Here is a 24,337-nt window from a genome sequence, read left to right as displayed (position 1 = left end):
GTAGTGGATGTAGTGTGCGTACAGTAATGTAGTGTGTTTGTGTAGTGGATGTAGTGTTTGTAGTGGTGTGTGTATTAGACGCAGTGTCTCTGTATAGTGAATGCAGAGTGTTTGAATGTGTGGTGGTTGTAGTGTGTGTACTGTGACTACAGGAAGTTTGTGTAGTGTATGCTGTGTGTATAGTTAAAGGGACACTCCAGGCACCCAGACCACTTATGCCCATTGGAGTGGTCTGGGTGCCAACTCCCACTACTCCTAACCCTGCAAGTGTAATTATTGCAGTTTTTTATAAACTGCAATAATTACATTGCAGGGTTAACTCCACCTCTAGTGGCTGTCTACTAGACAGCCACTAGAGGGAACTTCCTGATTAATAGCAAAGAGTTTTTTTTTCTAGAGCGTCGCTGGACGTCCTCACGCTGTGTGAGGACCTCCAGCGTCGCTCATTTCCCCATAGGTAGGAAAGCATTGAAAATCTTTTTTCAATGCTTCCCTATGGGGAGCGCGCATGTGCGGCATTGCCGCGCATGTGCATTAGGTCTCCTTGGCCGGTGGGCGGGATTAGTCTCGCCCACCGGCCGACGGAATCAGTAGGAGGAGCGGCGCGGAGGAGGAGACAGCGACGAGGGACATCGTCGCTGCCTCAGGTAAGTGACTGAAGGGGTTTTCACCCCTTCAGCAACTGGGGATTGGGGGGTGGGAATGTGGGGAATGTGGGGCCCGGGACTGCCAGGGCAGTCCGGGCCCCTCAGGACCGATGGTCCCGTGACAACCGTAATGGTTTTCACCCCCTGATGGCGGCCCTGTCTCCATATATAACTCCTAATTGTCATAGTGTATGTATTGCCTCATATATGACTCTGTTATAACAATGTTTTAATATTTTTTTTTGTGCATGCAAATTACAATAAAATACAAATTGAAAAAAAAGAACCTAGCAAAGCTAGTGACTAGCAGCTTTCAAAATATATAAAGCCGATGCTTTAGTAGCTGAGGCACTCCTGACAGAGTGACTTTTAAACATAGAAATGTCAATGCCAGCCAAAAACACAGCAGAAAGAGTCCAACCTCTAATTGTATTAACTTTAGCTGGACAAAAGGGCTTTGTTGAGGTCATGAAAAAGTGACTAGCGTCATATCTAGCAGCAGCAGAAAGATCAATTTAAGATTGTAACAGATTGACTAAACATAAGCTTGGGTCAGAAGGACCTTGAACCAAATCTAATTCCACTGGACCTAGGGAATTATGGGAAATAGTAAGTCTCCCGTTAGAATAATATGAATCCCCCAAAGGATTCAGAGAAAACCATGGTTCTGAAATATGGAAATGAATTAACTCAGCACCTCTAGCCACCAAAGACGAAGAGAAGCCAACTATATAGCAGTCCATCTTAAATCTTTGTGTGATCCAAGGAATTAAGGAAATGTAATATGAGGTCTACATTCCAAGTAGAAGTGGTACGTGGAGTATATTAGTAGCAAACTGATAACCGTATTAATAAACTTAAATTCAGAACTTCTTGAGTAAGGTTAGGGATAAGAAAGTTTAAAGCAGAGTCAAAGGCTCTGATGGTACTGATCGCGAATGTAAGAGTAAGGAATTCTAAAGCTAAGGGAATGGTGTCAGACCCATGAGAAGTGGATTGAAAAGAAATCTCCCACTCTTTGAATTCCTCTATCATCCTTCTGTATGTTACCGTAGCACTGTGTCTTAAAGATGATTTAGGGATGTCCAGCTCCTGATCCAAAAAGAGGAGATGGGTTAACAGCTTACCAGGACTACAATCCACATAAGCTGCAGGTGCCTGAGCAAAAGATCGCTGGTTTCCTGAAAGCAGTCCAGCCCAATGGGACCTTGGTTCCCTTGACTGATTCATGTATCTAGAAGTCCAGATTGTATCATGTATCTAGAAGTCCAGATTGGGTAAACTAGTACTAAGTTCTGTACCCTGTCTCTGTGGATCTTTTCCAGTACTTTTATCAGTAAAGATGGGGGAAAAGCGTAGCGGGGCACTACAGGGCTATTAGGGCACATCAGCGTACTGATATATTTATTTAAAGGGATACTTTAGTGCCAGGAATACAAAGCACTATCGCTCTCCTTGCCCCACAGATCCCCATCTCTCATGCCCTTCTCTCCAGTAAGTAAAGTGTTAAAAACCCTTTATTTACTTACCTTATCCAAGCGCCGATGTCACTTGGCGCTGGGTCAACACTCCTCCACCTCTGGTGTTTTGCGACGATCCAGTGTCAAAGCACATGCGCGGCAAGTTCTCAATGCTTTCCTATGGGGAAAAATCTGACGCTGGATGCCCTCATCCAGAGCGTGAGGACGTCCAGCGTCAAATACTGGACCAAAGGTTTGTTATGATGCAGGAAGCTCCTCCAGTGGCTGTCTGGGAGACTGCAATGTAAACATTGCAGTTTCTCTGTAACTCCAATGTTTAACTTTGCAGCACTAATGGCAAAATGGACACTGCCAGACCATTTCAATTAGCTGAAGTGGTCTGGAAGCCTATAGTGTCCCTTTCAACACATTTGTTTGGAAAACATTTTTAGAGTGCAGTCACACTATATAATTTGTGTTTAAATGCAAGGACATTATTGTGGAGAGTTTTACTTGACACTAACAGTCTTCTAATTAACATGGAGTTCCAGCAGGCACAGGTAGATTTGTTTATAATACAAGTTAGGGCCATAAACTGCTAAAAGGGAAATAAATGGTGAACAAAGACAAACAATTTAAAATTGCCCTTTCCTCAAGGTACAAAACAGGCCTTATCAATAAATATTGGTGCGCAAAAAAATCCCAAAACTTGGAAGTGTATAAATTTCGAGGTGTATTCCTTGGAAGATGCGAATCAAATTAGTGTGGAGTAAAGGAAAAAGGTAAATTCACTAAATCGGGCACTTTACACAAAAATAAAGTATATATACTTAAATGCCAAAATTCTTCTCAGTTTAGTATCCTAAAACAAAAAATACAAGTGCAAATAGTGCAAATCAATAAAATAATAACCAACATAAACAAAATAGAGGTTAATCTCACTCACAAGATCAGGGTGGAATAAGTGCCACTCAACACTATCAAGTATTGGTAAATCCTTAGGGAATGTTGGGTCTCCAAGCGCCTTTCAAATAAAGAAGTAAAAAGCAGGCTGCCTTTATGCTTCAAAGTAGCTTTATTCTGAATACAACGTGTCAACAGTAGGAAAAAAAAAAGTGTACCAAGTTTGGCATGTCTGAGGATTGGGGGAGCAGAGAGTCAGGAACATTAATAGCTGTTGTGATTCCTCATGGTCAAACTGGCGTCCCCTTGCTTTCTCTTCAAGGCTTAAACCGGTAACAAACATAACGTAGCCAGTTCTCCAAAAGCGCTTTGTTATATACACGGTCAGGCCAGTCAATAAATTAAATATTAAAATCAAAGACAGATTAGATATTTAAATGACAAAGAACATCAAATAATAGCCTAGTATTTTTGCAAAACGTGCAATAAGACCTTTAATACATAAAGAAACATCTTTTGAAAGTTCAATAAAATTGTAAAGCTGTAATTAATGTCAAAGGAAATAAAATATACCGGTAATAAAATACATCAATATTTTTACTATAGCAACGGGGGGTATAAGTCATATCTACACACCAGGCCAAATTAGACTTCTATTTAGAGACTAAAAAAAATCTAGATAAAACCTCTAATATAAAAATAAAACTATATTAGAAAAACAAACTACAAATTTAAAAAAAGTTTTAATAAAATAAACAGTTCAAAATTCACATTTACGACCATTTCACGGGGGGCGGAGCCTGGCATCCGAGCAGAGCGGTTGTGCTGAGCCTCAGCTCCCGCTACACTATGCACTATTCGGGGGTGACCCCCACAAAAAATAACACAGCCGCTCACAGGAGAGGACCCAGCATGAAAGGTACACCCGGAGGTATCAGTCGATACCAAAATCGAGCCCACAACCCCCCGGGGAACCGACATAATGCCTTGCGGCCTATCGGAGATCGGGCAGCGGGGAGACGGCCGCTCCCCAGGCTGACTGACCTGGATATGGACCCCTCGAGAAGATCGCCTCCTACCCCCCCCCCCCCTTTGGACCGATGGGGGACATCTCGGTCCACGCCAAGCGACAGGAATGGCAATCTAAGGCCAAGCAACCAAATAGAGGAACAGCACCATCGGGGCAGCCGACCATGCGGCGCACCCAAAATGGCGGCACCAAACACATCAGAGGAGCTGACACGCTCACCTGAAATGGAAGCTCTCAATGATATTCAATGGCGTATAGACGCGGCTTTCACCCGATTCTGGCATAGACTAAGAGAAAGGATGCAAAAACCAATGACAAGCCAGCACTCCCTGCCAGTTAAGAGGGGACTGTATGAGGCCCACAGGGTGAGGAGCATGGAATCACCCCAACAGAAGCCGGACCGCAAGACTGGAGAGGGGAACGGAGGGAAGCGGCGCCCTGCTCCGGGCACAGCACCTACCCCCAAGTTAGTAATGCAAGCACGCAGCCTGCCCGGGCTGTCCGGATGCGACCACGTAAGCGGAATAATCAACTGAAATTGCGCCGAAAAACCGCGACCCGGCCCTACGTTCCGCTGGCAGAGCAGAACATGGGACTTACTAATTCCCGGCCCAGCAGCACAAAGCGACGGCTCTCGGCACAGGCCTGGGAATGGGGCACAATCTCACCTCACTCCCACCCAGCAGAAAGACTCGGAGCCCTCAGAGGTTCGAGCCTCAACATACAATCCATAGCCGACAATGAACGAGACTGCATAATGTGGCCCGCTACAGGCATTGGTTAACCATCAGGTCCAGTGAATCTGCTGCTCCCCAACTGTTACCGGACCCTCCACCACCGCTGACCACCTTAACCGCTCCCTGGGAAAAGTATCGGATCCGCAGTTCAGGCTACTGTGCACGAGAACTGTAACGTTTGACCTAGCTGAGTCTAATGGACCTATACCTGGCAGGTAGAGCCCTACCCACCGCAATCCAGCGACTCACCTAGTCTGACTTTTATTTTTATTTTTCTTATGTTTGCTTATATTTGCTAGCCCTTGGGTGGGCATGGTTGCCAGAAGCCCACAAGCAGCAACTGCATCCTGGACACCATATGCCTCACTTGGCGATCACTATATATATATTTGTGGTTTGCTTATCTTTTGCCTGTACATACACGTTGCTGGTGGGCAATCTTAGTTCTGACGTATACCCACCATGAGAGCTTCAGCACTTAAAATTGTTATTTAGCTTGTTCCTCGCACTACATAGAATCAGATATGTATATGCCTCCATAGTGTATCCCGGCGGTTACCTATTTAACTAGCAAGCACTAAACATGTGACCGTGTACATCTTAACTCACATTTTGCAGATTAGCACACTAGCGTTCAGAAAACACACTCTCTACACGCTTATCACACAACCAGCGAACATAGCAACTGCTGGCAGCTACTGCTACACACACCAAGCAAGCGAATTGTTAATCTCCACAATGTTGGTATCTTCTTAGTATTGTAATATTTCATTCTCTGCCTCTCATCACACATAGTGCTATACATTTCTATTATACACAAGGAGTAGAACAGATAGCAAGGATGATAGCTAACATAGGCCACTAAGCGCAACCTGCCTTGCAAGTTTACCCACTAATTAACCTGTTATAATCACATACTCCACAGTGACATGATATATTTGTTCATCCTGATTACTTACCTAAAAATGTGCAATGTTTTAAATGCAACAATGTTTTCTTATGTATACAGTCCAGTTTGCTCCAGCTATTGTGGCACGGCAAACACGCTTGTTAATCATATGCACAAATAAAATAAAGAATTTAAAAAAAAAAAATTCACATTTACTCCTGAAGGTTCCAATGTTTCTAAATTGAAACACCACTTAATTTCTTCCAGTCCCAGCAATTTAGTAAAATCACCTCCCCTCCAATTGTTGCATTTTTTTAATATCTATAATTTGTAAAACACTTGGATCCTGATTCTGAACTGTTCTAAAATGTACTATTCTAAAATGTTCAGAAATACTGGCTTTGCAAACCTTTTTAATGTTACATATATGTTATTTCATTCTCCTATTGAGGGGTCTAAAGAGATAAAGCTTTTAGTGAAACAAGTAATTTGTTCTTGTATTCCGTAATTCTATTGTGTAATTGTGGATTAAAATTCCTTTATTACTTTAAAATCCTGTTTATTTCTACAACCCATACATGTTCTACATTTAAAAAAAAAGCTTTTGTCTTTATTTCAAAAGTGTTATCTTTTCTTCATTTAGATAACCTTTTACGAAATTAAGTTTTTTAGACTTGGAGCACCTCTAAAAGTAAATCTAGATTGAATATGTAAATCATTTTAAATTAATTAATTAATACTTTTTTAAAAATTGAATGAAGGGGAGGATTACTTAAAACAATGTTACGCTGCTAGGGCAAAAAAAGCACAGTGTGATTACAAAATGCAGACCTTTAAATATATTGCTAAAAAGCCTATGACTAAGTACCCAAACAAGTGTGAGACATATTAGACTATAATTAAGTATCTGAGCAGGACTGAAATAGGATGGTGTACAAATAGACAGATGCTGAGGAACAGTATTGGAGAAAAGAAATGTCAGACTGGCCCAGTGTTGGTGACAAATTAATATCTTTATATTCAGCACCTAAAGGCTACCTGGCAATTGACACCTCACACACATAACGTATACTATATATATATCTTTTCATAAATAACATTTCTGTTTGTAAGGTATGCATTAGCCCCCCCACTTCGCCCCTAGCTAGAATGCAAGGGAATATGGACAACGTGCTGCACAAAACAGGACATGGATTAATAGACAGTTAGGCAGGATAATGTGAGAAATATCAATATATGTGAAGCTTTGTATTGGTTCAGAAGTTGGACAATTGCCTCCGTCCTTAAGGGATTAAGATAGTGTCAACATTCATTATACTCAACAACTTGCACAATGTTTTGGCTATACAAATAAAACAAATCATGTGTTTTGTTTTAGTTGGTTTGGCTCCATCTACTGGTGATTTAAGAAAAGAGCATTTTTTCAAAAGTTTTCTAATTTCCAAGTGGTCAATTTTCTTAAAGAACCACTAAAGTCTACCAGACCACTGAATCTCAATGTCACCTAGTGTCATTTTAACCCTGCAATGGAGAACACTGCAGTTATTTAGAAACTGGAATGTTTACATTGCAGGGTTAAATCCAGCTCTGTTGGCTATTTTCCTGACAGCCACTAGGGGCGCCTCTGCTGCACTGACCAAGTAAAACTCGGTGACGTTATGTGGAAGCTCACAGGAAGGCAGTGGATTCAATGCTTCCCTATGATGCATACACATATAAATATTTAAAACCGATGCCAGTCTCTAAGGTTGTATTGCCATATGTGCCCCATCTCAGGCCCAATGACTCATTGAGAGTCAGGGGTGTTCATCTTCTTGTTCAAATCAGTTTTCTGTACCCTTTGTGCCTGGAAAACACACAACTGACACACATAGAGCGGGTCAAGTGTAGGAAAAATACATAAGACAAAGTAGTACAGCTGTTAACATCTAGAAATAACAGATAATAAAATAACATAAGGTGATACGGTATATGAACACTGTTGGCGCTGTGATAAAATGCACTTGCAGAAGTATAGACGGTTATGTGCTCCAAAGGTGCCTCCCGTTTTAGCCCCCCCCCCCTTTTTTTTTTATAATTCTTTATTTTTATTTTTTTTTCCATCTTGGTAGACATAGTGGTAGCTCGTTAGCATATTAGCTTGTGCAAAAGCCAAGTAACATGTCATGCATTTGAACATTATTATATAATAAACAACCATAGACACTGCACATTCATTGTAAGTCACATCTTCGTCACCTTCCACCAAGGAGTTTTGCATTAACTCTGAACAAACCCTAACTTGTGTCCCGTTCTATTTCCAACATGTTTTTTCACTAATGCTGACTTGTGATTCACCCTCTTCTCTATACCACCTTTTTAAGATTCATTCATGTTTGGTGTGTTGTTGTGTTACTCTTTGGTGGGTATAGTTGCGTGACCAGGTATCTACATGGTACATTTAAGTATACGTTTGTGTAATGTGACTCGCACAGTGTTATTGTCTTTGTCACTAGCCTACATATATTGTTGTTGGCGACACAATTTGACATTTACACAGTAATAGCCCCCTTTTTTTAAGTCTTCAGTTTAATGCTTCTATACATGTTCCAATGATCCAGAACCACTGTACATTGGAATGTGAGGTATCACGGATCACAACTTAATAAGCTTAATGTATATATATATATATATATGTATTTTTCTCTAATGGTAGACATAGCACCTCCACAAATTCCCAATACTGGCTAGTACATTTATTCATGCGATATATCAACCTTGATTCTGTTAATTCTCTCCATTGGAGCTGTCCGTACCCAGGGGAAATGTGAGTTTAAACCCCAGATACATTATTTTTTTCACTTTTTATTTTATATATAGAGCGGATGGTCTACACTACAATATGTTTATATATCATTTTTTTACGATTCATTCTTGTAAATACTGGTGGGACAAGTGTTCCATAAGCGTACCATTATTTTGGTATTCATTCGGTTAACGTTTTAATATACCCTTACAGATGGAAGTCTCACTTGTTTTTGAGAATGCAATATTTTGTCTCAACTTTCATGTTAAAGGCTTTGCATTGCGGATATTATCTATAGCCTAGAGCAGGGATAGGCAACCTTTGGCACTCCAGATGTTGAGGACTACATCTCCCATAATGCTTTTACACCCATATTTTTTGTTAAAGCATCATGGGAGGTGTAGTCCAAAACATCTGGAGTGCCGAAGGTTGCCTATGCCTGGCCTAGAGGCTAAATTGAACCTTTCCATTGCATGTTCTTTTGGAAATAGATTTCTGATAGCTTCTTGAAGCACAGCCTGCATTAGTAAGAAAAGTCTGGTCATGGTCTTGTCTAGTAGAAGATAATAGGTATTATCCATATAATAATGAAAGCATTTCAATGACAGAGATTATGCTTTTGATATTTTGAGTGGTAATATCTAGCTGGCGTGCAATAGCAAGTTAAACACTGGGCAAGTCACAGGGGTCAGAATATACACATTCAGGAGAGAAAACAGGTAGTAGAATGCTGAGGGGAAAATAAAAATCCAATTTGTAGTGAGACAGGTAGTTAGAAGAAATGCTGACGGAGGGTAAAAACAGTCTGAAGCAGCACAGTCTGCCTTGTATCCTCTGTGACCTTGTGTGAGTCACTGTCTCCTTTTGTCTCAGATACTGACAATTATATTGTAACTCATGCAGAGCTTTATGGCGTGCTTGAAAGACATCTGTATATATTGTCACGGCTGTAGAAGAATAAATCATTTGCAAATACACAGGGCAGTTTGTTAATTACAAATCGTAAACCTGGGTAACGTGTCTATATGAACACTATGCCGAAAGGCACATTGGCAAGTTAAGATCATTTATCAGCAGTGCTTTATTTAGTTGTGGGGGGGCATAATCACAAATTATCGTATAGAGGGGAGAGAAGAGCCTAAAATTGATTAAATTAAGAGATTATTAAAATAAATACTTCGTGGTGCAAATGTTAGCTAGTGCATGCACCATGAACTTTGCAAAAAAATATGGGAGTCACTATGACCCACATTTGGCCAGAGGGAGGACCTAGTAGTCTCCTGCACACCCAGTTGATATGCTGCTAGCCTGGGCTCCCTTGCCAACTATCTGGCCTTCTTAATAGTTTGACTAAGACCTAAGCAGCCCACTTGCGTTTTTTTCATCAGCAGATATACACAGCATTCGTGGCATTGTACTTTATTGGTTCTAGTTATATCCATCCATCTGAGTAGTCTCTAAGACACATGTTCCTCCCCAATACCTCTGTCACTTCAAGGTTCCACTTCTGGCCCCTTGCACTTCTCCATATAATATATATATAAATATATATATATATTATTTTTATTTTTTTCTCTCGTGCATAAAGGAATTACAAACATGCCTGAGGTACCCCAATGGCATTCCTCTGGCTCAGCATTACGTATAACAGTTGGGGAACAGATGAGACTTGCTCATTTTTAGAACACGAGAATAAACAAGGTAATAATGTCAGGATACTAAATATAAAACATGCATAGATGTCAGGTCACAAGAGCAAGAACAAGTTTGGCAGAAACAGTAGTGTGGCATTGGAACTAAGCAACATGTCACAGCTCAACCATTGCTAACTAGAGGATCTTCGAGCTTAGGTACATATAAAAGAGATTGTAAGGTAGCAAGCTAGATAAGGTAAAGACCATAGGTAATAACGGTGCTGCTTCACTATTATGCATGTCAGACCTGACTAAGCGACTGACTGGGTGATTAAGTAGCAGTGTAGCCACTGAGTGTTAGTAGGTAGGGGAAATATCAACTATCAACGCTGAGCACATCATTAATTAAAATTTCAGGCAACAAGAGTTGTATAGAGAAATACATTGTCGGCTGTAATCAACCAACCCCTCATGCAGGCCATAACAGAGAGTCCATCTCCATGTTAGGTATGTTGTTTCCTCTCCCCTGCACAAGGCCTGTCGGGTGGTGCTGTGTGTGCGACAGGGGGGTTGTCAGTAGTCCGTAGTGCAGTGGATCCCTGTAGTTTCGGCTCTGAGCCTTAAAGGGAGCCAGTGCCCTTAGTCCATGGATCTGCCTGTTCTGAACGTGGGCCCGCGGGTGTCCCGGAATGCGGTCTTCTCCGTGGGCGTATGGACTGCGGCATGGAGGGAACTCCCATTGAGCACCCAGCCCAGAAGAGCCTTCACAGGCTGTCTGCGACACTTGAGGGGTGATTGTGGGTTGCTGCTTAGCGAGACGATCCCTGAAGGCCTGGCATATTGCTTCAAATCTGGCGTTGAAGCTTTCTCTCCAGTTCTGGCCTGACAGGCTTGTTTGATTGTGCTGAGGTGTCAATGCGGCGGACATTTTGGATGAGCCACGTGGCTTTCAAGATTCCTCTGCTAGTCTCCCAGGAACATGCTTAGCTAACCCAGTAGGGATCGGGATATTCCCCACCGGACCAAAGGGGGCAAAGGTGAAACGGGGCTCTGAGTGTTTAGTATTGAGTTGCACGCCCACTGGTAGGAGATCGTCCGCGTCTCCACACCGTCAACGTGCCAGATGCAGTAGGCCTCAGATTTTGACACGGGCGATGCCCAGCAAGCTTCTCCGATTCAGACTCAGCAAGGTATGCTCGGCATTTGGAGCGTCAGCTTATAGTTTAAAATCTCTTTCTGCTGGGATATGCACCGTTTTTGAGTACACCCTGTTCCAAATTATTATGCAAATTCTATTTAAGTGTCACAAAGATTAAATATTTTGTTTTTCCTCGGCTTAGTATCCCCAATCTAATTAAGCAGCCGTACGTACAAATCAAAAGTTGGAACAATACTTAAGATGTTTCGTCTCTCTGATCATCAGGACGGGTGGGTTGACCTTGTTCTTTGGGCTGAATTTGCACATTACAATGTGGTCTGTGAGGCTCCTCGTTACAGCCCGTTCTTTATTAATTTTGGTTTTAATCCGCTTGTTCTTCCATCCGCAATTCCTTAGCAGGAACTGCCGCTGGTGGAGGAACATGTTGCAAACCTAAAAAGGATGTTGGAACAAGCGCATTACATCCTGTCTCGTACTTCTGTTTTTTACAAAAAACATGCTGACAATTGACGGCGTGCTGCTCCTGTGTATGAACTGGGTGATGTGGTCTGGTTCAGTACTAAGAATATCTGCCTGAAAGTGCCATCAATGAAACTTGCCCCCATATATATCGTCCCTTACAAGGTCATACAACGTATCAATCCTGTGGCTTATAAGTTGGCATTTCGGTTTACAGTTCCCAAGAGTGTGTTGTATTTCTGTGTCTACTTACGTATTTTTGATCTCGGCTTCCTCCTGACTATTCTCCGCTCTGTTCTGCCTAACTTGGCTACTGTTTTTCTCTTCCCTGATTTCTGGCTTCCCTGACTCGGCTTGTCCCTGACCATTTTCTATTCTATAACGTATAACCCAGCCATTCCAAGGACCGGTAAACATTACCTATATTGGGTCACTAGATATCGTGACAAGGTGGATCCAAAAGGCGTATTAGCGAGCCTTAGAGTGGCTGGACTTAACGTATTAATATAGCGAGAATCAAGGTCAAGAAATACTCAAAGTCAAGACAAAGTCGGTTCAGGATTCCAGAAAATAACAGTCAAATACAAAGTCGAGGTCAGAATACCAGAAATGACAAGGTCAATACAAAGCCGAGTCAGGATACCAGAAATGACAAGGTCAATACAAAGCAGAGTCAGGAAACCAGAAATGACAAGGTCAATACGAAGCCGGGTCAGGATACCCAAAATCAAGTCAATATGAAGCCGAGGTCGAACACAGAAAAACAAAGCGGGGATCTATACAGAAAACACGATAGGGCAATGAAGGGGGTGTTAAAACAAGCCTTAAATAGGCTAACTGATGTTCTGATAGGTCCACGTCATCACTGCAGCCCAAAATAGATTAGCATCGAAATGATGACGTGGTCATTTTAAGAGTGGGCATGACATCATGCCTATATCTATTTATAGATGTCCTGCTGTGCGGTTCGATCAGACTGCGCGGCAGAAGGAGATCTGCGGAGCTCGAGGTAGGTGAGTCTCCCTTAGTATGCCGCACGGAGCGGTCAGACTGCGTGGCAAGAGGAGGTCTGCGCGGCTCAAGGGAGGTGAGTTCCCCTCAATTAATCTGCCTACACACACACACACACAATAACTCTTGACACACTAGACCTCCTATGCACACTTTGAATCCTCTGCACATACACACGCACTTGATTTCCTTAACACCTCCACACATAATAGATCCCCTATGGGCACACACTGACATACACACTCTGGATCCCCTATGCACAAACTAGATCCTCTGCAAGCAAAAACACTACATTCTCTAAATACAGACTCTTTACAACCCCTACAAACATACACTACAGTCCCTATGCACACACTTGCTACATCTAAACTTTCTCTCACTCTACAGCCTCTAGCCACACCTATTACACCACAAACACAACTAAAACTGACTTATTTACACAAAATGCCACACCACAATCAGCACACTCTACACACACACACACACACAATTCCACAAGCAGGCTTCAAACACATGCACAATTTGATTTCCTGGTCCCTTTGTCCTCTGGTATCCCATGACAGGTCACAATCAAACACAGTGCAAGCATGTTAATAAATAGGGCTCTGCACATTGAACCAACATGCTCACAAAAAACCTTCTCTCTGGCCCAGCACCCTTCTCAGTTGGTCTGCTGTGATTAAAAAATTACCTGGCTGAAGCACCTGAAGTCAACCCTGGCATAAGTCTCCTCTCTGACCTGCTTAGAATCATGACACCGCATCTTTTTCCTAGTTTAAAATCTCCTCCAAAACCCAACCTCCCCCCAACAAAGCAGACCCTCTTCCATTCTGGTGCAATTCATCATCATGACTATATAGATTGATCCCAAGACTGGGTGCATATGCGTTGCTCACATGGGGAAGAGATGGCAGCAGGATGCACTATGGAAAGAAGGCAAGCCGGCAGAGCCAGTGTCAAGCTTTGGGCAATGTTCTGCTGGGAAACTTTGGGTCCTGGCATTTGTGTGGATGTCACTTTGACACATACCATCTATCTAAAGATTGTTGCAGATCAAGTACACCCCTTTATGGCAATGATGTTCCCTGATGGCAATTGTCTATTTCAGCAGGACAACCGAGCCACACTGTAAACAATTGTTCAGAAATGGTTTGAGGAACATCACAGAGTCCAAGGTGTTGCCTTGGCCTCCAAATTCCCCAGATTTCAATCCAATTGAGGGATTTGCTAAAACAACAAATCCGATCCATGGTGGCTTCACCTTAAAGGATCTGCTTCAGGACTTAAAGGATCTGCTGCTTATGTCTTGGTGCCAGATATAAAACATCACGTTCAGAGGTCTTGTGGAATTCATGCCTCAGAGGTATTTTGGCAGCACGAGGGGACATACACGACATTAAGTAGTTGGGTAGGTAGGTTTAATATTGTATCTGATCAGTATATAGATAGGCATGTCAGTGATGTGTTTTACCTCACTAGTGATCCCAAAAAAGAACAGGGCTGTCTAAGAGGTGGATTTCTCAAAACAAAATAAAAAAAACTCTTGCATGTCAGCCTGGCATTAATGCAGTCCAAGCAGGCAGCCTCCGTGCCCGTCCCCACTCAGGGTCACATATGCACAGGTGCAGGGTCACATATGCTTGTAATGCAGCCCAAGCGTGAATGGCAATTCCTTAGTTTATTCAGAAGCTGGACACCATGGAGTAAACACAGGAGAGTGCGACTAAAGGGAAAAATTGGGACTGTCCCTCCGTTTGGAGGTATGGTTACAGATATATCTACCATTAGAATGATCACTATGGCTGATTACAGAGCTTGCATAGTCTGCATTCTACAACGAGTAGATTCTGATAAAAACAAGTTTAACACATTAAAAAGTGATATAGTTCCAGATCGAACATGTATACAGACTGACCCCACACACAGTGGAAGTGGGCTGATGCTGTATTATTAAGCACTGTGACTGGCTGTATTCTTCTAGCATAAACAATGAATCCTGTGTGAAAGAACAGAACTTAAACTGCAAAATGTATTGTGAGGAACAACTTTCTAAAGGAGGGATGTCACAATGTGAGGCCAGAAACTCTCATCAGGCCTCCAGCTGTCTAATGACTTCCAGCATGATTGAAAACTGCATTACTTCTACTGTTTTATGTGATTGAGTTTATAGAACCTCCAGCCCAATTCCTAACCTGCACTTCTACATGGACTGGCCATGAGGAACCCAAGACATATGTCCCCTTAGCCAAGGCAGACATGAACTTAAAGGGGAACCGTCCCAGGATCTGTCTTTTTGCCAATCTTCACATCATACTATACAGTCAACTGTGGTGTCTTGAAATCCCAACTGTTTACAATTTGGTATATAATACTAGATTAAAAAAGCAAAACTAGACAAATTCTCCAACTCTGCTGTTTGACCTAGAATTTGCAATTCTCTTGTCATTATTTCACAATTCTAAGTTTCATGAGTAAACCTGCTGGGTGTATTTGCATCTTTGTATATAATGTGAAGGCATGTTTATGAGTACGTGTATGTATTTCAGTGTGTAAAATCATTATGAATGCACAGATGTCTATATTTGTGCATTGTCAGTATGTATCAATGCAAGGATGCTCTTGGATGTAGTGTCATGGGTTGTTGTATGTGTCTGGTGTGTATAAAAGGGTCAATTTATATATACTATCAGTGCAGTGGCGTACACACAATCCATGGGGCCCCGGTGAGAAACTGATCCGTGCCCCCCCGATCCGTGCCCCCCCCGACACATTCATACATACAGACACACACAAACACACATATATACATACACACATGCAGACACATATATACAGAGACAGACACACACACATACAGAGACACACATACATACAGCGAGACACACATACAGAGACTCAGAGACACACAAACACACACACATACATAGAGAGAGAGAGACACACACACATACAAAATGTTTCCTGTTTCCTACCTTTTGTGACTTTCCTTGGGGTGGGGGCTCAGCCTGATGGAAGTCAGAGTTCCCACTCTGACTCCCTCCTCCTTCCTCCCGAGCGGGCTCTCTGTATGCTGGGAGGAGTGACGTGCAGTCACTTCCTCCCAGCTTGTGATGTCATCACAGGGGGCCCGGGCCCCCTGATAATCCATATCCATCGGGTGGCCCTGACAGCATGGGGACACCCTGTGGACCCCTTAACTTGCGGCCCCAGCGTTTTGCCACGCAGGCCGAGGCCTCAAAACGTGGCAACTGGTAGCCGGTCGCGGGGGTCCGCAGGGCAGTCGGGCCTCTGGAGTGACAGGCCCGGTCGCAGCTGCGACCGCAGTATGTACACGGCTGCATTAGTGTGTGAAATGAAAATGTCTAATTCTGAGTAGTAAATGTGTGAATGTAAGCTTCTATTTGTGTACAAATGCTAATGTACATTTAACTGTAATGTCAGAGTGTGTGTGTATAGAGTGTTAGTGTTGCAGATATTTATGCAGAGTTTACTATTTGAAAGGAACTACCCAATATTAAACATAAATCTATCTTTCTTCCAGCTCCACGACAGCATCCTCTCTCCAGACTGGACCAGCTATGGTGAGATCATCCTTAATGAATTCAGTCTAATCCAATGATTCTAATAGAGAAGCATTGGGGACACAGGACGCATGTGCAGGAATTGCCCCAACTACGTGTCTTTTAGTGAAGCACTGAATTCAGAGGCTGTTCAGCAGCTGTACTGTGCATGCCAGGATGTGCAGATTTAATTCTGCCTCTCTTATCACAGCAAGTGTGCACACCAGTACAGGCATAGCCAATGTCAACGTTAGCCCTCACTGCCACAAGAAGGGCTCACAGCTTTCACTAGCACAGCACCATATATTTATAGAAATTGGAGCATGATGAGTTTTCCAGTCTAAGTTTCCAGGTTGTGCATACATCCAAACACATAGGTCAGGGGCAGGGAACCTTTTAGTAGTACTGTGCCAAAACAAAATCTTGAAGTCCCTTGGTGTGCCGGTACTGTTTTTTTTTTTTATTGAGTATATTGAGTATATGAGTTGCCATATTCCGTTTGCTATCTATGTGTGCTGCAGTTGCTTTGTAGCGCTGTACGTGGGCTGTTATATTGATTATGTTCATGAGTAGTTTGTGAAGTTGTGTATACCTATGACTGTGGGCTGTGTATGGGTGCTGCTTGTGGAATTGTGTGTGGACAATACGTAACAGTGTTTGTGATGGTGTGTATATGTGTGAGGCTGCCTGTGTGATTGTGTGCATGTATGTGGTTTGTCAGTTGTGTTGTCTTTGTGGGCTGTTTGTATTATTTGTATGAGGGGGAGGCTTGTTCCGCAGCTCTGTGTATATCTAGCAAGAGCTGTGACAGCTGCTGCAGGCTGCCCTACTCCAGTGTGGATTCCCGTTCACAATTGAGATCACTTCCTCCAAGTGCTGCAACGCAAAATTTTAAGACTGTTCGGCTCTGGCAGCCGTGTGTGCCGTGCAAAGGTACCTCAAGTGCCATAGGTTGCCGACACCTGAAGTAGGTACTACTCAAAGATCACAACAGGGCAGGGAGCTACCCCTTTATCTGCTGAAGAAATTAACTGGCATATATCTGTAGCTCTGTCTTTTTACCAATCTTCACATCATACAGAGCCACAATAATATTAGATTTTAATTGGGTTAATCCTTCTGTAGAAAACATGTAGCCCTTTAACAACTGGTGTCTTTGGCTTACAATGTCCTCTCCTAGGAATTTAGGCTAAGATAATAGTTTAAGAAAAAAAAGGAAGTTTGGGGGTTAAACACAGCAGCAAGTGGATTCCACCTCTCTACCTTGAAGATAGCACTCAGCCTGATGAGTTCCGGTTACTAAGCAACCACCACCCACATGAACACACCACGCGGCACAACAAGGCTGCATTCACAACAGTGGCTGAATCTTGTTAAAGGAAATTAAAATTCATTAATTTACACGTTGCACTTGCATATTACAATTATTAAACAGACAGATTAACCTATGAGTTGCCAGTCTCTTCCAGCTTGTACAAGTGTATTTAAGGAGGATGCCGGTGTATGAATGTCGAGCTGACCTCACATTGAAGTTTTTGGGAAATGAAAGGGTTTATTGAGGAAGGAGGAACAGCTAGGGAAAAGTAGACAAATCCAGGTCACTTCTTTATGCTTGAAGCCCTGGAGGCACAGCGATGTGATAGTCACATGGCTGCCTCCCTTTTGGTTGTGTTTTCTAAATCAAAGGATTCAGTAAACAGAGTATCCTAATAACACCATGATAAAATGAGCAAAAGTACATTATCCATTACTATAGTGGCTATTACACAAGATCTCGTGTAGGAGTCATATGTACCCGTTAATCCTTTAAGGACCAAAGCCGTATTTTGTAAACATTACAATCTGATCCCTAAACACCCCATGTGCCAGCATAGAATGCCCTGCATTTTAACACCTGCAGCTATGTTATTAAAAATGTAGGACATTCCATGTTAGAACAGGATCCCTAGAGGTTAGATTGTTAAGAGGATATTTACCAGAATTGGTTAATTATACTACCGCTAGTATGAAGGCCCTATAATGTGAGCACTTCTCCTACTAATTAACCTGTTAGCATGCGGAGAAAATATGGTCACCACTGTAGTCAGAAGCACACATATAAGATCCATTGAAGAGGAAGATGATTCAGGTCAACGTGCAGATCATGTTTTAAAATCTCATACTGTTCGTGGAAGATATCCTCAGTGAAGCAACAGGAGATACAGGTCTCAGCCTGCCTCAGATTAGTGGGAGTTAGACCCGCAGGCAGCAGCTGCTATATGCAGATTCTACCATTAACTCAATCCCTCTCCTGAATGTGAGAGGAGCAGATTCTCTCTCCCTGATCTTTTCCTGTTATATCACTTAAAGCACTTTGGCCCACAAATGTTGATAGACTACAACTCCCATCAGCTACAACTGGTAAATGACACAGTGGGACAGGCAATTAATGAAGTTATGGTTCAACCACATGTGGGGGATCAGAGTCTGACAATACTAACTAAAAGGCAGATAAACTGAATTAAGGTCAAATAGCAGATGCTCCCATCACTATCTGGTAAACTGGGACATGTTCGGATAAAGGAGCCCTAGCCCCAAAATTAATTAAAAATAGAAAAAGAAAATATGAAGCTAAAAGATATATACAAGTAAAATATGCAATGTGGGAAAATTATGCAGATTTTCCCACTGTCTGGAGACAGTAATACACTGACCTCTCATGATTTATCCTACTGTCTACAGAACCCTACACCTGGATGTAGTTATCAGTCTCTCAAATGACATGACCCATCATTATGTATATATCTAAGTACATATCTATCTCGATCCACATATGCCTGTTTCCATAATGTTTTTTTTTTTTTTACTTCTTGTATTTTTTGTGTTAAAAATGCCACATATAATCTACTAATAACCGCTATTGTAAATAAGCCTATTCTTTCATTAAGTGGGTTAGCAGCTCTTCAGTCAATGTGTACTATAGTGGGCAAGTGAGATTTTCTGCTCATAAATGCAATATCAAGCTGCTGTTAAATTAATTGACAGTCAAATCACATGTACTGACTAATAAGATATCTCTTAATCACTGACTCAACTGGGGTTTCCTGTGATTCCCAGACAATTATTACATATAAGCTCAAAAGCACATGATCACTAGAAACATTTTAGTGTATACATTGTATTGATTAATCTGGGTATAGTTTGTAACTATTCACCTCCACACTACCAACATCAGCATCCCATGGTGATGTTGGGCAGCAGGGGCTGGGCCAGTGATGCAAACTGCTTCACTGATACCACCCAAAGAGGGCAGGTCGGCCCAAAGGATTGGCATGCCAGGCTCCCTATCAATCATTCAGGTCAGACATATAAGGGCAGATAAGGTGACAAAGAGTCCTAGTGTCCTGAGAACATTGAAACCATGTCTAATGAAGCAATCACATTATGTTTTTGGGGGACAGTTTCCTGGTGTCCCCAAAAGCAGGACACAAGGGGACAAAGCCGGTACAGGATCCTAAAATCGGAACTGTCCCAATGAAGTCAGCATGGTTGGGAGGCCTTTATTCACTTAGCAAAGTGTATGATAATTGGAACTAGTCTAGCAACCAACAAACAGCACAAGGGTTAATGTGACAGTCTTCGATATACAAATAGGGGGTACATACTGCTACGGTCACAGTTGGCTTATTTTAGACTGAATATTGTAAATCCGTTTCCAGTTTACTAATTAATTGTCTATTCACTAATGAACTGAAAAATATTCCCCCCAGGCAGCTATTTTTGTCTAAATTACACATTTTGAGATGTAAACTCTCTTTGAAATCCTAAAATGTATTCAGATCTCTACAAGACGAAAGCAGCCAAAGCAAACTCGGAAGAGCATGAACACAAAATATCTGATAATGCATGTAAAGTTACAAAGGCAGGAAGGGAAAAAAAACTATTAGCCTCGATGTGAAGGGCTGCAGGATTATTATTATTATTATTTTTTAATCAAGAACATTATTTTGTATAATTTTATACTGATAAAAGAGATTGAAATAAAATCTGAAATGAAGACATCAGATTCTTGTGTACTGGTGAGATCAGCCTCTGACATGTAAACCTTCATGTCAGATAAAAACAATTTGACCCATTTAATCTGTTCCTGCACTGTCTCAAAACACGTCAGTTTGCAATCAATCCCTCATCTCTCTTAATCAAGATTTCCTATTCAATATAATCACATTTTCTTTAGAAAGTATAAAAAAGAATATAAAAGCCCTTTAGACGTAAGAAGTCAGACTTTCTATACTCTCAGTAAAATGATGATTACAGCATCAGTGGATAGGTCAATAAGAAACACACTTTCAACCAGTATCCATACATGAGCTCCTGTATTGTTTCCAAATTCACCAGCGCATTGTTTGCGACAGGTATCCCCTTATCATGATGGACAGTACATGAAAAGAGCTGCCTTGATGTGTGTAGAAATCATATGATGCAAGAAAGAAATCAATTAATTCATAATGGCAGGCTTTTGGGGATTTAATGTAATTTATTTTCCTCATGCAGCATTTGAATCCTATATACCACAAGGTAGCACTTTTCATGAAACATAGAACAGCTTGATGAAGCGATGTGTTAGGCCTTTAAAGGGCTGCCCATAGCCCAAAATGTGTTTGGTGCCTGTACCCTCTGAACGCCTTTTGTGCACTTTCAAATTAAACAGAGAATTATGTCCATTAGAGATTTATTTTAATGTATTTTTTTATTCAAGACAGGAGAACAAAAGGGAACGGTGTATGTGGTACAGAGACAATTCTGTTAGCCAAGGGGTTAGTAACCTTTGGCACTCCAGATTTTGCAGACTACATCTCCTATAATGCTCTTAAAGGGATCCTATAGTGCCAGGAAAACAAAGTTGTTTCCTGGCACTATAGGGTTAATAGGTCCTCCCGCTCCCTTCGGGCTGAAGGGGTTAAAACCCCTCAGCCACTTACCTGAATCCAGCGCTGATGTCCCTTGGCGCTGGATCAGGCTCCGCCCACGCATTAGACCTCCCCATAGGAAAGCATTATGCAATGCTTTCCTATGGGGAAAATCTGACACTGGAGGTCCGTGAGGACGTCCAGCGTCAGATAACGAATCTAAAGTTCGTTTGGACTCCAGAAGCACTCTAGTGACTGTCAGGTAGACAGCCACTGAGGGCAGACTTAGAGCTGCAATGTAAACATTGCAGTTCTCTGTAACTCCAATGTTTTACATGCAGCACTAAGAGCAAAAGGGACAGAGCACCCAGATCACTTCAATGAGCTGAAGTAGTCTGGGTGCCTACGGTGTCCATTTAAAGCCATGGAGATGTTGCCTGCAACATCTAGAGTGCTGAAAGTTGCCTAACCCTGTGTTAGCCCATCACAAAAACCGATAGGGTTATTCCCTGAAATTTAAATTGTCAGGTATTCAAAATTAATTTTAAGTGTCTTCAAATTTTTGTCAAAAGCAGCAACATTGGAAAAATTCTACAAGCCGACCATGATTAAAATTCCTGACAATGCACACTTTATGTGTAAATGTGTGCCATTTCTGACAAATGGTTGTAATGTAGGAAATCATGGAAACAGGCAAGGATGCATCATTTTCTCACGTTATCTGCATTCAAGCAGGGATTTCAAGATTCTAATAACATCAAAGTGAAGGAATATACTTAAGACATTGCTTCCAGAGAATTCTACTTGTTCACCATGAGACTGATGTATGAGTGCGGAGTCTTAGGATGAAATTCTAGGTTAGCCAGGTAACCCCATGCCTTTTTTTTATTTTTATTTATTTTTTCACTAGCAGGTACATCAAAAGAGAAAAATCGATATGCTGTAGGGGATAAATCAATAATTCAGTTTGGCAACTCGCACAGGATCCCATTCTTAATTGATTGCCCCCCTGCAGCATATGAATTCTAGATATTGCAGGGAAGCACTGTTCATGCATTATTTGACAGCACACTGAAGAATGTGTGTCCCCAAAAAATAATCATGGTGGATCCGGCAACTAATTCCAGGGCAGCTAATATTGTCTAAGTTCCCAGCTGTGCAGAGCGGATGTAGTGTGCAGATGAATGTTCTTGAGAATAGACTTTAAAAGCTCATGCTATGGCTTTAGTAGTGGATTATTTTTGTTGCCAGCGCCTCTTCTGAAAATACAAATTAAATTAGTACTGCATCCGATAACTAAATCCTATTAGCCCAGGTGTAATCCAAACACAAACCCACCAGCTGTTGGTGGAATGCAACCCCTTTACAAGGCTTTGCCAGACAATAAAAAAAATAAAAATAAAAACACTGCAAGTTGATGGTACTCTTGTAATCAAATACCACGCCACCATCTACTAGCAATGTCCTAATTCTTAAACTTTGAACTGAATTAGTATTAGCCAACCTCCGCACCCCAAATAGTTGCAAACTACATTTCCCAAGATGCTTAGCTAACCTGACAGCTAGTTTTACATCATGTAGTTTATACAACATCTGCGGTGTCACGGTTAGATGGGCTTGTCTAGTCCAGTATTACAAATTACTTTTTATTTTATTTATTTTTTTACCCACGGCACAAAGCTCTTAAGGGCCCTTAAGCAATAACTCCATTTGTGTTATTACAGCACACTGAATTAAAAAACTACTTATATAAAATACATTGCAATAACCTCACGTGCACTTCTCCTCTCATCGAAACACTATGGTACAACATTTCAGTTCTGAATACTGCAAGGGAAATCCAAGTTTACCAGCCAAACCCATTGATGTATTTAGAATAAACATGGATTGAGATATGGGAAGCATTGACTGATTATTGTAATCCTTAATTATTATTATTATTTTTAGTTTTCCTGAAAACCCAGCAGTGTTTGCAAACTGAATTATAATGAAATGTTTCTATTCATGTGAATTCTAATTAAGACAACCCCCTCTCCAATCTCTGAGGTGTCTCTTTAGCAGCTTTGTGATGGGGGCATAGAAGCAGATCACACACATTCCATCTATGAAGCCCTTTACATTATCCAACTCCCTCTTCACTTACAAACAGCAATATGTCTTACTTACCAGAATCTGGGAATCCCCAGTTTTAGGAGCTGCTGCTCTTTCCTCTTCAAGTTTCAGGCTGCTGAAGTCCAAAAGCATAGAATTGTATCTTCCTGAAATGCTGTCTCCTTTCTCATAGCTAAACATGCCTGGCGGTTCTTCACAGCATGTGTCAGCCTCACATCTTTCCTGACAGTCCCACTATTTCTCACATACATGCGTTGTAATGTGTGCTCGCTCTCTCTCTCTCTCCCTCCCCTGGTCTCCTACAGCCTGTAGGGAATGACACAATCTGTGATTGAAGCAGGCTTCATGAAAAGAAAGAGAAAGGGGGGAAAAAAAAACTTGAGTAAGCAGAGGAGGGAGGAATAATCAGAGCATCGAGTGCTGCTTTGATTGTGATGGGAAGGTCCTGTTCAATCCTCACGATTTCCATAATGTGTATTAAGGTGTAGTCACTAAACAGTGAAATGAAATGTGTTCTAGCTAAGCATGAAATTACAGTTACAAATATCATTTTAACAGCCACACCCTGAAACTTGAATGGTAGCTTTTGTTCTTATGATATGAACATTAAATGATTTTTAAACAAAGGTTACTTTAACTTGATGGATATTCCCTATAAGCATTGTTTTTTTTAAACAGCTTGATAATCCTTTTCTATCTTAATTTATTGTTAAAATGTGTCTACTGTGAGGTACAATTCCAAGATTTTACTATTAACATGACGTAAAGTCATGATTTTATTAAAGACACGGAGGCGAGTATTATGCATAACTCTTTCTTTATTTCCTCAGCAGCAAAGATAGAGGAATATAAATATTGTTAAAATGAAATAAAAAACAGTATAGATACACAGGCAACCAATCACATAACAGAGGAAGTGACTATATAAGGCCTGTGTCTCCCACAATCCCCCTCTTTCTTGCGAAAACCGAAGATCAGGTAAGAAGAACGAAATCCAACTTGTCCAGAACAGGAAACGGCAACAAACCGATAACGTCAAGCTAAAAGAGAGAGAGAAATATG

At 41.5% G+C, this 24,337-nt stretch overlaps 1 protein-coding gene across 2 annotated transcripts in view; it reads right to left on the bottom strand.

Annotated features, from left to right (window-relative positions):
* Nucleotides 1-23,651, bottom strand: part of KLHDC8A (kelch domain containing 8A) — a 56,790-nt gene extending 33,139 nt beyond the window's left edge. Inside the window, exon 1 of one of the 2 annotated variants that reach the window (XM_063451387.1) lies at nt 23,330-23,651. The gene's annotated coding sequence lies outside the window, so the exon portion shown is untranslated. Of the gene's footprint in view, nt 1-3,053; nt 3,193-23,329 lie in introns of those variants that run through there. The other variant, XM_063451395.1, reaches the window with a different exon arrangement.
* Nucleotides 23,652-24,337: the final 686 nt, after the last annotated feature.

Source organism: Pelobates fuscus, chromosome 1 (assembly GCF_036172605.1).
Source record: "Pelobates fuscus isolate aPelFus1 chromosome 1, aPelFus1.pri, whole genome shotgun sequence".
Lineage (NCBI taxonomy): Eukaryota > Metazoa > Chordata > Amphibia > Anura > Pelobatidae > Pelobates > Pelobates fuscus.
Note: the sequence above shows the minus strand (reverse complement) of the source record. Positions and strands in the feature narration are given on the sequence as shown.